At 41.4% G+C, this 9,805-nt stretch overlaps 1 pseudogene; it reads right to left on the reverse strand.

Moving 5' to 3' along the window:
* Positions 1 to 6,998, reverse strand: part of LOC111978217 (probable E3 ubiquitin-protein ligase TRIML1) — a 20,609-nt pseudogene extending 13,611 nt beyond the window's left edge.
* Positions 6,999 to 9,805: the final 2,807 nt, after the last annotated feature.

Below are 9,805 nucleotides of genomic sequence, written 5' to 3' on the forward strand. Positions count from 1 at the left end.
GTCGGAGAAACACCGTGTACCTGGCCCTCTTGGTTAGCGCACACTGCGCCCGGCCCGCCCCAGGAGTCGCTGGAGCGCGATGAGCAAGGATATCCCTACCGGCCAAACCCTCCCTAACCCGGACGACGCTATGCAATTGTGCGTCGCCCCACGGACTCCCGGTCGCGGCCGGCTGCGACAGAGCCTGGGCGCGAACCAGAGACTCTGGTGGCGTATTCCGAATAGCTTAAAAAATAGCCCTAGACCACTGCGCCACACGGGAGGCCCCTGAAACAGTTTTTCAAATAAATTATGATTGCCAAATAATTTGTAAGCTATTCGGAATACATGATGCCATCATGTAATTATAAAGCTCCACTCCACATTTCATTCTAAATGTCTACTGCTGTAAACTATTTTTTTAAAGTATGTTTCTTTGCGGGACTAGGATAGTCCTGACTTTCAATAATATCTGAATAACTTCTCCTTGCTTTTCTTGTTGGCTAGATGCAAGTTTCATGATCCAATTATTTCAGATCTACAGGAGTGCAAGTTTCACCATGGCACGGACCGTGACGATACGTTGGCACATGAGAATTATTAGAATATGTCAATTGTGGCTTTCGTGGGGGGGGGGGGGGGTGTGACATCATTACATCCAGCTGTTTTTATTGACAATGGAAACGCACCGTAGCAGGCAATTGTTGCATCTATTTTCAATGCAAGCTTTTTAAATGTAAAAAATATATACTGGACAAGTTAATGGAAACATAGCTAAGTACTACTGGAAGCGGAGAGATAGCAGGATATTTTTTGTACCGTGGATCCTCTACACCTAGTGGTCTATCAGAATATTGTAGAAATTCTAAAACAATTCAAAAAGTGTATTTCATTATAGATTTTTTAAATGTATTTTATTTCACCTTATTTAACCAGGTAGGCTAGTTGAGAACAAGTTCTCATTTGCAACTGCGACTTGGCCAAGATAAAGCATAGCAATTTGACACATTCAACAACACAGAGTTACACATGGAATAAACAAAACATACAGTCAATAATACAGTAGAAAAATAAGTCTATATACAATGTGAGCAAATGAGGTGGATAAGGGAGGTAAAGGCAAAAAAAGGCCATGGTGGCAAGGTAAATACAATATAGCAAGTAAAACACTGGAATGGTAGATTTGCAGTGGAATAATGTGCAAAGTAGAAATATAAATAATGGGTGCAAAGGAGCAAAATAAATAAATAAATACAGTAGAGGAAGAGGTAGTTGTTTGGGCTAATTATAGATGGGCTATGTACAGGTGCAGTAATCTGTGAGCTGCTCTGACAGCTGGTGCTTAAAGCTAGTGAGGGAGATAAGTGTTCCAGCTTCAGAGATTTTTGCAGTTCGTTCCAGTCATTGGCAGCAGAGAACTGGAAGGAAAGACGACCAAAGGCGGAATTTGCTTTGGAGGTGACCAGTGAGATATACCTGCTGGAGCGTGTGCTACGAGTGGGTGCTGCTTGGTGACCAGTGAGCTGAGATAAGGCGGGGCTTTACCTAGCAGAGACTTGTAGATAACCTGTAGACAAGTATGAAGCGAGGGCAACCAACGAGAGTGTACAGGTCGCAATGGTGGGTAGTGTATGGGGCTTTGGTGACCAAATGGATGGCACTGTGATAGACTGCATCCAGTTTGTTGAGTAGAGTGTTGGAGGCATTTTAAAGATGACATCACCGAAGTCGAGGATCGGTAGGATGCTCAGTTTTACAAGGGTATGTTTGGCAGCATGAGTGAAGGATGCTTTGTTGCGATAGAGGAAGCCAATTCTAGATTTAATTTTGGATTGGAGATGCTTAATGTGAGTTGGGACGAGAGTTTACAGTCTAACCAGACGCCTAGGTATTTGTAGTTGTCAACGTATTCTAAGTCAGAGCGTCAGAGCGACACATTGGTGCGGCTGGCTTCCGGGTTGGAGGCGCGCTGTGTTAAGAAGCAGTGCGGCTTGGTTGGGTTGTGCTTCGGAGGACGCATGGCTCCCGAGCCCGTATGGGAGTTGTAGCGATGAGACAAGATAGTAATTACTAGCGATTGGATACCACGAAAATTGGGGAAATAAATGGGATAAAAAAAACTATAAAATAAAAAAAACTGTTTCAATCATTATTTGTCACAATAAAGAAAGTTAGACAAAATAAAAATCCCCCTGTCGAATGGATACAAATGTTGTATCTTTAGAAAATGTCTCCTATATCTGCCGTTTACATTACACAAAGATTTGCGACATTGCTTTTATTGAAAAAACCTGTGTCAATGGAAACCTGCCTAGTGACATCATAGCATCTTGAGATTTAAATCATAAAAATGAAAAGACGTCATGGAATACTAAGGGTACTCACAGCTCTTGATGAGTCTCTTGGTAATGGGGGTCTGGGAGTGGATGAGTAGCAGCATATTGTTGGTGAGGCTGAGAATTTGGTCAGCTTTAGGCTCATCCAGGTTCACTTTGCTGGGGTCTGTCCTGCTCAGCAGATCCATCACTCTGGGTGAGAGAGAGGACAATTACCAACATTTAAAGCCTGGTCTCAGAGACTAAATGTAACATAGTAAATGTAAATCAAATAAATCAAATGAGTATGATATGTTACGTTTGGTATGGTTAAATAAGACAGATGGTTACTTAAGGCAAAAACAAAAGTAGGGTGGATGGGTTGGCGTATAATCTAGCAAACATCTAGCAAACATCTAGCAACTGAAAGGTTGAGAGTGTGAAATCTCATCAAGGACAACTTTAGCATTTTAACTAATTAGCAACTTGTCTACTACTTTTTCGCTACGTTGCAACTACTTAGCATGTTAGTTAACCCATCTCCTAACCCTAAACTTAACCCTTTTAGCTCCCCTTCCCCTAACGTTAACCCTTTCACCTAACTCCTAAACTTAACCCTAACCCCTAGCCTAGCTAAATTTAACTAGCTAGCTAACGTTAGCCACCTAGCTAGAATTCATAACATATCATACGTTTTGCAAATTTGTAATATATAACACAAATTGTAATTCATAACATGTCATATGAAATAGGTAATGGACATCCACAATCTTAATACATACCATGCCATACGAAACATAACATATCATACTAAATTAATGTTCCGGATATACACTGCTCAAAAAAATAAAGGGAACACTTAAACAACACATTGTAACTCCAAGTCAATCACACTTCTGTGAAATCAAACTGTCCACTTAGGAAGCAACACTGATTGACAATACATTTCACATGCTGTTGTGCAAATGGAATAGACAAAAGTTGGAAATTATAGGCAATTAGCAAGACACCCCAATAAAGGAGTGGTTTCTGCAGGTGGTGACCACAGACCACTTCTCAGTTCCTATGCTTCCTGGCTGATGTTTTGGTCACTTTTGAATGCTGGCGGTGCTTTCACTCTAGTGGTAGCATGAGACGGAGTCTACAACCACACAAGTGGCTCAGGTAGTGCAGCTCATCCAGGATGGCACATCAATGCGAGCTGTGGCAAGAAGGTTTGCTGTGTCTGTCAGCGTAGTGTCCAGAGCATGGAGGCGCTACCAGGAGACAGGCCAGTACATCAGGAGACGTGGAGGAGGCCGTAGGAGGGCAACAACCAGCAGCAGGACCGCTACCTCCGCCTTTGTGCATGGGGAGGAGGAGGAGCACTGCCAGAGCCCTGCAAAATGACCTCCAGCAGGCCACAAATGTGCATGTGTCTGCTCAAACAGTCAGAAACAGACTCCATGAGGGTGGTATGAGGGCCCGACGTCCACAGGTGGGGGTTGTGCTTACAGCCCAACACGTGCAGGACGTTTGGCATTTGCCAGAGAACACCAAGATTGGCAAATTCGCCACTGGCGCCTGTGCTCTTCACAGATGAAAGCAGGTTCACACTGAGCACGTGACAGACGTGACAGAGTCTGAGACGCCGTGTAGAACGTCTGCTGCCTGCAACATCCTCCAGCATGACCGGTTTGGCGGTGGGTCAGTCATGGTGTGGGGTGGCATTTCTTTGGGGGGCCGCACAGCCCTCCATGTGCTCGCCAGAGGTAGCCTGACTGCCATTAGGTACCGAGATGAGATCCTCAGACCCCTTGTGAGACCATATGCTGGTGCGGTTGGCCCGGGTTCCTCCTAATGCAAGACAATGCTAGACCTCATGTGGCTGGAGTGTGTCAGCAGTTCCTGCAAGAGGAAGGCATTGATGCTATGGACTGGCCCGCCCGTTCCCAGACCTGAATCCAATTGAGCACATCTGGGACATCATGTCTCGCTCCATCCACCAACGCCACGTGCACACCAGACTGTCCATGAGTTGGCAGATGCTTTAGTCCAGGTCTGGGAGGAGATCCCTCAGGAGACCATCCGCCACCTCATCAGGAGCATGCCCAGGCGTTGTAGGGAGGTCATACAGGCATGTGGAGGCCACACACACTACTGAGCCTCATTTTGACTTGTTTTAAGGACATTACATCAAAGTTGGATCAGCCTGTAGTGTGGTTATCCACTTCAATTTTGAGTGTGACTCCAAATCAGACCTCCATGGGTTGATAAATTTGATTTCCATTGATAATTTTTGTGTGATTTTGTTGTCAGCACATTCAACTATGTAAAGAAAAAAGTATTTAATAAGAATATTTCATTCATCTGTCACGATCGTCTTCTTGAGAGAGATTGGACCAAGGCGCAGCGTGTGCAAAATACATCTTCTTTTTAAAGAAGAGAGAAAAACCAAGAAATGAACAACTATACACAAACTAACAAAATAACAAACTGACGACCGTGAAGCTATACATATAAATAGTGCTTACACAAACACTACACATAGACAATTACCCACAACCAGTAAAAGCCTATGGCTGCCTTAAATATGGCTCCCAATCAGAGACACAATAAACCAGCTGTCTCTAATTGAGAACCAATTCAGGCAACCATAGACTTTCCTAGACACCTACACTGAACACTAAACCATCTACTCTACTTAACCGCCTAAACCATACAACACCTAGACAATACAAAACACATACTACACATGTCACACCCTGACCTAACTAAAATAATATGAAAACAAAGATAACTAAGGCCAGGGTGTGACACATTCAGATCTAGGATGTGTTATTTTAGTGTTCCCTTTATTTTTTTAAGCAGTGTACATACAGAATAATACGAAATGCTCTGAGAACAGGTTGACATTTACTGCAGTGGCCCTCACATGAACAGTGGGCAGGTTTCCATTGACCCAAAAATAATAATTGTGGCATGTGTAATGGAAACGGCAGATATAGGATAAATGTTCTAAAGATTGATAACATTTATATCTGTTCAACAGGAAGTGGATTTTTCTTTAGTAGAACTTTATTGCGACAAATGATGATGAAACGGTGTTTTTCGAATAACTGATGATTGCCGAATGAATCATTTTGAAGGTATATGTAATTATAAAGCGCCACTTCACATTTACTAAATGTCTACTGCTTGCAAAATCAKATTTTTTCAAGTATTATCAAGTTTTTTCAAGAAAATTATTTTCCTGACTGAAAAATTCCTGAAATTCTTGAAGGTATATTTGTCAATTATTGCATTCTGTCCATGCTGGCTTTCGCAGGCTACTTGTGACATGAAACAGATAGGTGGGAGGGCATACAGGCTGTCGCCAATTTATTAATGCGCCATTTGCCTAAATTGGTAATGGAAATATGTCAACCACTACATTTTTATTTGACAGACTTTTGCAGAAAAGTTTTTGGGTTGTTGGTGTAACTTCATTACATCCAACTGTTTTTATTGACACAAGTTAGTTAGATGGAAACGCATKTATTTTCTATGCAAACTTTCTACATGTCGACAGAAAATCGCCGGACAAGTTCATGGAAACATAGCTATTGACAGTTTATGATCAATAATGATGATTGTAAACATCTTTGTCAATAAAATGTTTCATAAAAAAGATATGTGCATGCAGTATTAGAAACAACAAATGTATTTAGATCAAATTACATACCTGCCTTCTATCTCTGTGTCCTAGAGTCGATGTGGAGGAAATAAAGACAGTGATAGTGAATACAACAGCATCAATATCCATTAAATTTGTTTATGTTGAATAGAACTGAAGAGACAAATCACCATTGTATCAGGCAGAAGAATGTCCCCCTGGGCCAYCTCAGCGGTGAGCCTAGCCAGATCCTGCTCTATCTCCTGGATGATGATACAATTATTTTCCATCAGGTCCTCCAGGGCTGTGACTGCAGCTCTCTCCTCCATCTCCAGCTGGGTCAGAGTCATCCTGAGGTCCTCATTCAGAACCCTCTGGATGTCCTCATACTTCTTCTTTATACTCTCCCTCATTGCTGAGGACTTTTTCTGGTTATGGGACACAGAACCAGTCAATGCGAAAGTCATTGCAACATTTCACATCTTAGAGTTTATATGCTACCCTGTTGTGCATGTTTTTCACCACAAATAAATGCTATAGAAATATAAATGTCAGATGTGACCATAGAAATATCATTACTAGAAGGGCCAAAGCCCCTCAGACCACTTCAAACTTSAATTTGACTGGAACACTCATGTGTGCATTCAATATGTCTGACATGTTATTGTGATGCTTGTGACCTCTGTTCACACAGATGAAGCCCCATGCTGTTTACTTACAATGATTTCAGTTTGCTTTGCACTTAGTTTCTTCATTCGGAGCTTCACAGCCTCTCTTTGCCTCTTCAGACATTCCTGGTGCTTCAACTGCATCTCCTGAGGAATGGAATAAAAGTAGCACACACCTGATCCTGAGTCTTCATCTTCAAAGCCTTATTCTAAGTGAGATGATCAGTTATACCAATGAAGAAAAGCTGACGAAATTGCAAAGGGAAGTTGTAATAAACCAAAGACTTCTAGRCCTGTGTCAATGAGTCTTAAATCAGTATAGACTACATTCACTTACAGCCCGTGTGTCTGTCTGCTTGTCTCTCTTCCTCTGTTTATAGAATGGCCTGTCTCATACAGTACATACCATACCTATATATCAGTAGGTATGGGATTGTTAAAGTGGGCACCTGGCACTCTTTAACAATCCCATGCCTCTACAAMCTCAGGTGCTAGAGTATAGTGGGTAGGGTTGTGTCCATAGAAATATAGTCACTAGAACGGTATTGGCCCATTCTATGAGCCATATTGGGTGTACCCATGAGGGTGCAGTCAAATTGCTGTGGTCTGAGGGAATTATCCTTTCTAGTTATTATACTGTATATYTATGGTTATGTCAATGGACCCCTTCATTCTCCCCTAGAAAGTATTCACCTTGACTCCAGACAGACCATGCAGGTCATCAGGCATCTGTCTTCCAAGTTRCAGTGTCATTGTTGTCAACTCTTTTCCATGATTTTAGTTTTGGATTGGTCAATATTTGCCAATGGAAATCACTAGATGACAATGTGACGTCCATCATGATGTCACAGCTCTCCATTGAGCATTCTATTTAGTCCAGGACTAGAGTTAATCTGTGTCCGGGAAATCCTACATATTGTATAACATTTGGTATACTTGTGTGAACCCCATTATGTACCTGTAGGCTGCCACTCAAAAGAAGAAGAAAACAACCCCAGTAAGAAATACATACAGAGTTTAAGTGATAATAAATTCTGTATCAACAGGAAAAGAAAACCCTCCCCATACAACCCCTTCCACATGGGCCTGAAAYCAAAGAATGTAAAAATATTAAAATAGGTATATTTATATATACACAGCACCAGTCAAAGGTTGGGACACACCTACTCATTCATTCAAGGGTTTTTCTTATTTTTTTACTATTTTATACATTGTAGAATAATAGTGAAGACATCAAAACTATGAAATAAAACATGGAATTATGTAGTAACCAAAAGTGTTAAACAAATCAAAACATATTTTATATTTCAGATTCTTCAAATTAGCCACCCTTTGCCTGGATTACAGCTTTGCACACTCTTGGCATTCTCCCAACCAGCTTCYCCTGGAATGCTTTTCCAACAGTCTTGAAGGAGTTCCCACATATGCTGAGCACTTGTTGGCTGCRTTTCCTTCACTCAYCGGTTCAACTCATAACCAAACCATCTCAATGGGGGCGGCAGGTAGCCTAGTGGTTAGTCTTGGCCTAGTACCCAAAAGGTTGCAAGATCAAATCCCTGAGCTGACAAAGTAAAAATCTGTTGTTCTGCCCCTGTTCCTAGGCCGTCATTGAAAATAAGAATTTGTTCTTAACTGACTTGCCTAGTTAAATAAATGTAAAATAAAAAATTGGGTTGAGGCTGGGTGACTCTATCATCCTTCTTGGTCAAATAGCCCTTACACAGTCTGGAGGTGTGTTTTGGGTCATTCTCCTGTTGAAAAACAAATGATAGTCCCACTAAGCGCAAACCAGATGGGATGGCATATCACTGCAGAATGCTGGGATGGCATATCACTGCAGAATGCTGTGGTAGCCATGCTGGTTAAGACTAAAGGACAGATTCACACCTGTCGAATGTCCATGGCTCATGTTTCTTGGCCCAAGCAAGTCTCTTCTTCTTTATTGGTGTCCTTTAGTAGTGTTTATTTTTCAGCAATTCGACCATGAAGGCCTGATTCACGCAGTCTCCTCTGAACAGTTTGATGTTGATGTTTGAGATGCATTTATTTGGGCTGCAATCTGAGTGTAGTATAAATGAACTTATCCTCTTGCAGCAGAGGTAACTCTGGGTCTTCCTTCCTGCTGGGGTCCTCTGAGAGCCAGTTTCATCATAGCACTTGATGGTTTTTGCGACTGCACTTGAAGAAACTTTCAAAGTTCTTGAAATTTTCAGGATTGACTGACCTTCATGTCCTAAAGTAATGAGATGTGCCGTCCGTTCTATTCTTTGCTTATTTGAGCTGTTCTTGCCATAATATGGATTTCATCTTTTACCAAATAGGGCTATCTTCTGTATACCACCCCTACCTTGTCACAACACAACTGGCTCAAACGCATTAAGAAGGAAAGAAATTCCACAAATTAACTTTTAACAAGGCACACCTGTTAATTGAAATGCATTCCAGGTGACTACTGCATGAAGRTGTTTGAYAGAATGCCAAGAGTGTGCATAGCTGTCATGAAGGCAAAGGGTGGTTACTTTGAAGAATCTCAAATATAAAATATACTTTGATTTGTTTAACACTTTTTTGGTTACTACATGATTCCCTATGTGTTATTTTATAGTTTTGATGAGGTGAGATGGGATCACCTTGCCTGTTACTTCTAGTTATTCTGAACAGAACAGAGCCGGTATTGCCTGTTATTACTATGGCTGAGGGATTGGCATATACTGTAGTATTTGAATTATATTAATGAAAACAGAGCCAAGTACCATATGTCACAAAACTGGCCAAAGATATGACGATTCTAGTCTATCAAAAGCTTTTTCTGCATCGAGAGATAGAAGTGCCCAAGGAGCTTTGGTTTCTGATGAAGCATGTAAAATATGTATTAGAAAATAGTTTAATATCTGTGTTTATCAAAGAAAGAGGGTGATAATGAGAGCACTGAATGGTTTTTACCTTTTAAAAAAAATTGCAAAATTAGTCCTGCATTTACATCCCTTCCAAATGAACCTTTGTGAACGGCTGTGTTAACCATTGCAAGTATGACGTAATTMGTTCCACATTTTTAAATAGACCTCAGGAGGAAGCAGGTGATTTACCTTTATTCATGTTATCCAATGACCTTTTGAGTTCATGTAGAGGGATTTAGACTCCCAGCAAGCCGGCTTCCTCAGTTGCGAGAAGAGGAGATATCTTTTAAAAAGGACTCGATCTGACTTGGT

The sequence above is a fragment of the Salvelinus sp. IW2-2015 genome, linkage group LG18 (assembly GCF_002910315.2).
Source record: "Salvelinus sp. IW2-2015 linkage group LG18, ASM291031v2, whole genome shotgun sequence".
Lineage (NCBI taxonomy): Eukaryota > Metazoa > Chordata > Actinopteri > Salmoniformes > Salmonidae > Salvelinus > Salvelinus sp. IW2-2015.